Raw genomic sequence first — 6,519 nt, 5'->3', positions numbered from 1 at the left:
TCAAATGTCATTGGATAAACTGTTAGATAGTTCTAGATTAAATAAAACAAGAAAAAAAAATGAGAAGACAGTTATGTTCCATAGAAGCTCACAAGTACTTAGAGGGATTTTAAAGAATTTGTTAGTTATGGTACATGAAAAAATCGTGGAGTTAGTAACTTGGACCTTGGTATTGGTATAAGTAGGGCCATCGGCTTTAATAAGCGCCATTTGTCACTGCGACCTGGTTAGATCTTCTGTGACATAAAGTCATAAACTGAGAGCTTACTTGATTCTCCTCTGTTTCCAGGAGTCTGCGTTCTCTCCCCTCTCCACTCGCTCCACATGCCATCATCACCACCGCCATCATCCTCACATCCAGCACCCTCTGGTGACCAACATCAGCAAGACACATCACCGTGACTCCATGTCCACGTCCGGGGGGTCCACCATCGGCACCTCCTCCGTCAAACGCCTCATCAATGTGGTGCGCTCAACGCAACCCAACATCGGACCCGTGTACTCTTCCAAGAAACTCTGCAAGAACTTCACCGCCCTCTGTCTGGGTCACGCGATGATCACAGCGGCCCTCATACCTCTGTACACACTACAGAGTTCCCTTAGTATCTGGGGCGGTAGTTATGCCGTGGGACACACCAACTTTAACATCTATGACGCCACACCATGGAGTCATGAACCGCCTGTGTATCTGATCAACAACCAGAGCATCTGGCAAAACCCGGACCGGAGGGAAAGCGAAGTGGCTTACCAGTTTGCCGATGAACCACGACGAGCCAAGAGAGATATCAAACATATTCGTGAAACAAAGACTGAACGCGATAGTGAGCAAGACACCCATAGTAGAGAGAACACAGCGTATCCTTACTGGATGCAACAGTACAGGACAAACGAAACGTACTTCAAGGTGAAATATAAAACACACAATGAGACCGATGTCAACCAAGAGACACTGAGGAGCTCACGAGAAGATAATGGACTTCTAATAGAAGAGAAAGATGTCAACAATCATGAGAGAAGGGTGAGCGCCAGTGACAAGAACCAAACACAAAGTGATATAAAGTCCAAAGTCATAACAAAACTAGAAGCTCAACTTAGTCAATCTAATACCACAGATGTAAATAGTTCACCTCGTACCAATGTAAGTCATAAAACAAATGGGGTGGAATCCATTGAACAACTATCACAAACACATCAACTGCCACATGAACAATCAACAAACAAAGTGAAGAAGTCACCACCTGATGGTGGAAAGCGAGGACCAGTGACAATGATGAAAATAGTTAAAAGAAACCAAGTATCAGGCAAGCAGATGGTAGAAAGACTTCCAAACCCAATCCATAACCATACAGAGGATGAGAAGGAAGCTAATAGTCTGAGCACAGATGAGGATATGTACAGAACAATCCATAACGTAGACAATGGTAGTCTTCTCCTTGCACTTCTCTTCTTCGTGGGTGCCATCTCCACCATCTACGCGCCGTTCTATGTACAGAAGTTTGGCATCAAGTCATGCTTCATTCAGTGTTACGTCATTGTATGCATCTTCATCAGTTCCCACTATTTCCCTAACGTGTACATCCTTGCTGTGACGTATTCCATGTTTGGTCTGTTCATTGGGATTCTGTCTCAGGCTAAGATTCAATTCCTGGTGACTCTCGCTAACAAGTTCTCCATGGTGTTATCCAACGCGAATGAAGACTTCCTCATTGCTCAGTTCTGCATCCTCCAGCAGTTACTCCGGCTGTATATCTTATCCCAGGACATTGGTGTTATGCTCGGAGGCATTCTTACATTCGTCGTGTTGCATGCTAACTTGAACAACTACAACATAGACTATCTGTTCCAGTACAAGGACTCTGGGGAGAAGGTATGTGGCAGTGCATACTGTCCGGTCATCTGGTCCTATCTGCCTGAGCTGGAGGAGGGCCATGTCGACATGTCGAGTGATTTGAGTGAGATACTCTCTGGCAGCCCGAACGAAACACATATAGATCGTGTTAACAATTTCCTCACCAGCATATCCTACTCCATGTTGCCTTGTAAGGCGAACAGTTTGCTGCTCAGCATCTACCTGGGTGTCACCATCATCAGTGTGATTCTCTCCATCATCTTCATCGATAGGATTAAGAACTCATTCAACTTCAAGACGCCTGGTGTGAAGCGGTTGAGGATATGTTCCATCTATAGCACGTACTTCCGTTATGTGGAGATGGCTGTTAAGGATTCCAAGTTACAACTGACGGCACCGCTGTCACTATTCATCGGATTGGAGCAGGGCTTCATGTATTCTGACTTCATGAAGGTGAGATTGAGTAACTCTTTCAATAACACAACAATTTAATTTCAGGAATAGGGATTCAGGATGCACTTTTACAACTAACGACTTACACAAAGTAGGTCGTCAAGTTTCCTGTAAGTAACCGCAGTTAAATTTACTTACAGGAAAAGTAAGTAACCGCATTTTCCTGTAAGTAACCGCACATTTCTCGCTCTTTTCACGTAGTGAGCTCATTTTTTGATACATCCTATGTACTCTAAATTCTCTAAAGGTTTAGCCACGTCCGCTTAACCTAAAGGCCGAGAAGCGTTTATTTTTGGGGAAATTTTATTTGACGGACGGGGGGCTAAAAAGTTTAGGACATCCTTGGTCCCCCAGTTATAAAACTGCCTCGGTGGTGTAGTGGTTAAGGCGCTCGCCTGGTAAACAGGAGGGCGCAGGTTCAATCCCAGCCGAGGTATTGAATTTTATCCTCAATACAATTTGAGAATTTGACCACAATAATAGTAGTAGCCTACTGCTGGAGTAAAGGGAGTTTTCAGTCCTATGCGAGCAGTTATTATTATTATTAAACTATTCCATTGTTTGTGTTTCAGTCGTACGTCTCTTGTGTGATTGGTACCGTCAATATTCCTATGGTACTACTAAGCTCGTCCGTACTTCAGTCTGTGGCCGCGTTCACGCTCAGTATGCTTCTACAACATGTGAAACGACTCTACGTTATGAGTAAGTATGCTTCTACAACAGGTGAAACGACTCTACGTTATGAGTGAGCAAATGCGAAACCCAGTATTAAGCCAGGACACCTGGAACATACTTGTGAAATAGCAGAATCCAGTTGTGCCAAACAGTTCCCAATAGACAAAAGCAACAAAGACAGCACTGACAAACAATGCATCAAAAGACTGAAACGAAAAACCGAGTGTCACTCTCGAAACGATTCTACGTTATGAGTAAGTATGCTTCTACAACATGTGAAACGACTCTACGTTATGAGTAAGTATGCTTCTACAACATGTGAAACGATTCTACGTTATGAGTAAGTATGCTTCTACATAACATGTGAAACGATTCTACGTTATGAGTAAGTATGCTTCTACAACATGCGAAACGACTCTACGTTATGAGTAAGTATTGCTTCTACAACATCTGTGCAAACGACTCTACGTTATGAGTAGTAGCTTCTACAACATGTGAAACGACTCTACGTTAATGAGTAAGTATGCTTTACAACATGTGAAACGACTCTACGTTATAAGTGGTACATTACTACAGTGGTTTATCTTGTTCAACCCCTGTCAAGATCATCGACCTTCGCACCAATGTGTTCACAACGGAGCCTGGACATTTCTGCCTGCTTATTCTTAGATACGCCTGAAATTTTTTGGGCTAGAATGTTATCAAAATTTATACAAAGAACCATCCGGACTCTCAACCCACTAGGCTTAGGATCGGTCGGGTTCTCGTTGTGGATGCCTACTGCTGCATTCTGAATGGTTGATTAAATATTATCTTTGATAAAATAATCTCAATTTTCTATTAGGGTCGCCTATTTATAAATTTTCACCTATACAGCTTTCGAATTTTTGCAGTATTTATAATTAATTATGTACTTTCAAAGCGCGAACGACCCACTGCCCGTAGAGTTAAAGCGCTTATAAAGGAAAAAAAAAATATATTATAATACGCATTTCTTTATTTTCCAGTGGGTGGCTTTGCGTTTCACGCATGTCTCATCTTGGTGCTCGTGGTATGGTGCCTGCAGAAGACGAAGCTGCGGCCTTCTTCTATGTGGTAGCGTGTGCATGGGGCGTGTGTAATTCCATCTGGAATAGCCTTGTGTTTAGTAAGTTATTATTTTTGCGCTATACCATTCTCTCACAAGCATTATTAAACATAGAGCTGTTTCCTTCTGGTCTAAAACTTCAGCTTTAACAAGTGAAGTTTGTAGCTTAGGGTTTTCTTTTTTTATTGTTAAGTGATTTTGAAGATTCTTTTATGAGGTTTGACAGAGGGAACTGTAACTGCTATGGTCTTATCGCCGAAATCGAGAAGAAGGAAGACATGATAGTAGAAAGCCAGTCGCTCAGAGAAAGAACATTCATATCCCAATCAGGATACGAATCCGTCTGGCCGGGCGGGATCGACGTAAATCAGAGAGAGACCACGTCTGCAGCGTTGGAGCGACTTACACGGCAGGACGACACTACCAACTAGCCATAACTAGGCTGGCTAGGGGTTTTTTTTTATTTATGGTTAGGTGATCTGAAAGATAAGCGTAGTCTCTTAAAATAATTTTGTCTGAATCTTATCAAAATCCAGAAGAAAAAATAAACTTTTTTAAAAAAATCCGAGTCCAGTGAACTGCGCAGTTTTCAGAATCATCCAATCCCAGATACTTTTTTATTTATTTTATTAATTATTAAGATGAAGTGTGTCCACCGCCGTTTTTATCCTCCTCGTAGCAATGGAACAATCAGCTACATTAGACCTTTGTGGCCTGTGTCGTAGCATGCCCATCCCGTAGTATGCTCTCTCATTCAGATGGGCGAGAAGAGACACATACTTCCCGTTTAGGTGCTGAGTCAACACGAGAACACCAGAAAATAACCGTTGAAATATCTTGCAATCGAAAAACGAGTACAAATTTTTTTGTCCATGGTGGGAATTCGAACCCGGGGACCTTCTGCATGAGGCAAGGCGGTTACCACTGGACTACCGTGCCCCTTGAATCCATCCCTTTAATCCATGGGAATTCGGATCGTCTCTTGGTTTTATTTTTAGGGAGTTTAGCTTTAGAACCATTCGGATTCGAATTCATTGGATTTAGATGGATAAAAAACAAAGAAAGAAAAAAAAAAAAAAAAAAAACAATCAAACAAACTTACCTAGGTAATCAATTGTTCTCTTCTGCCCCAGACGTTCTGTTCGACCTCTATCCGAATTACTGGCAAGTGGCCCGTGTTCGCTGCACCACTTCTTCCGCTACCCTTGGACTCGCCTTTCTCTTTGGTCTTACAACGAGGGTGTTTGTAATGCGGTCAAGATTCTACGGCTCACTTGTTCACGCTTTTACTATCCGTGGCGGCGTTCGCATGCCTGGAAGTTAATATTAGCATGTCAAACGAAACCGTTCACCCCCTATCGCAAATATTTGACAACGAAACGACCAATCCTAACCAGTATTCAGGACATCCTGAATTGTACAACGCATAAAAACACTCTTATAATCCGTTACGCCCTGCTTTTACAGATTGCAGCAACCTGAAGCTCACATAAATGACGTGCACCCTGAAACACAAGAATATAAATCCGTACGCCCTAACCGCTTTACAGACCGACAGCATCGAGCTCTTTTGTCGTACGAGTGCGAAATTTCCGTCACTCCTTCAAATACTCTTACGTGGATTACTCGCGGGTGCGACACTTTGGTCCGATCCGTTCGTATTTCCGTACGCCAGGGCGGGCCGCTGGATTGTGGTAGGGTATTACGGTACGCTATCAGCGAACCAGCGAGGGCAGGGGTGGATGAGGGGAGGGCGTATATTTTTGTTTCGAACTTAACCGTCCTGTAATCCTTCGGATGGTTGCTCTGAAAACAGATATCGAACAGACCAACCGCGACAATAAGGGTCGAACAGGTACAGTTTTACTCTGGGCATTCCAGAGCTTACCAAGTCGAGCAAGCTCGCACAATGGAAGCTTAGTCGTGCGACTTTTTAGTAGCTCGGGAAGCTCGGACGCGATGCCGACTACAAAAACCAAACCTATGAAAATCGATGAACCTCAGGCCTTCAGGTCTTCGTTATGAGACCTGGAGGTCTCACACTCATACCCCGTCTGCAGACACATAACCGCGAAGATGTGCTGGCTTTTAGCCCTACATTAGCTGTCAGACTGACTGGACAGAAGGTCTTGAGGCTATTCCGACGCACTCAGCTCAGACGTTTCCTAAATGTGAGTGGCGGGCACTAGATTGTTTGATGATCTGTTATAATTTCATAAGTTTGGATTTTCGGGCGGGCATAGCCCGACTCCGCGCTACTAAAAGTCGCTGAATGACAGCAAGGCCTTAGGGTATTCCAGTCCTGAATTAAGGGGCTATAGGTGGTCGCCCGGATTCCCAGGACCAATCTTCGATACTACAGAGATACCCAAACCTTGGTGAAGGCTCTGCTGGATGTAACTCGATTGGTAAGGCCTTGACCTTGGGCGCTCCATCATATCCTCCTGTCTACTCG

The 6,519-nt window shown here is 43.6% G+C and overlaps 1 pseudogene; it reads left to right on the top strand.

Moving 5' to 3' along the window:
• LOC103521892 overlaps positions 1-5,546 on the top strand; it is a 13,132-nt pseudogene extending 7,586 nt beyond the window's left edge.
• Positions 5,547-6,519: the final 973 nt, after the last annotated feature.

The sequence above is a fragment of the Diaphorina citri genome, unplaced genomic scaffold (genome assembly GCF_000475195.1).
Source record: "Diaphorina citri unplaced genomic scaffold, Diaci psyllid genome assembly version 1.1 scaffold6225, whole genome shotgun sequence".
NCBI classification, from domain to species: domain Eukaryota; kingdom Metazoa; phylum Arthropoda; class Insecta; order Hemiptera; family Psyllidae; genus Diaphorina; species Diaphorina citri.
This window is presented reverse-complemented; position numbering and strand designations above follow the sequence as displayed.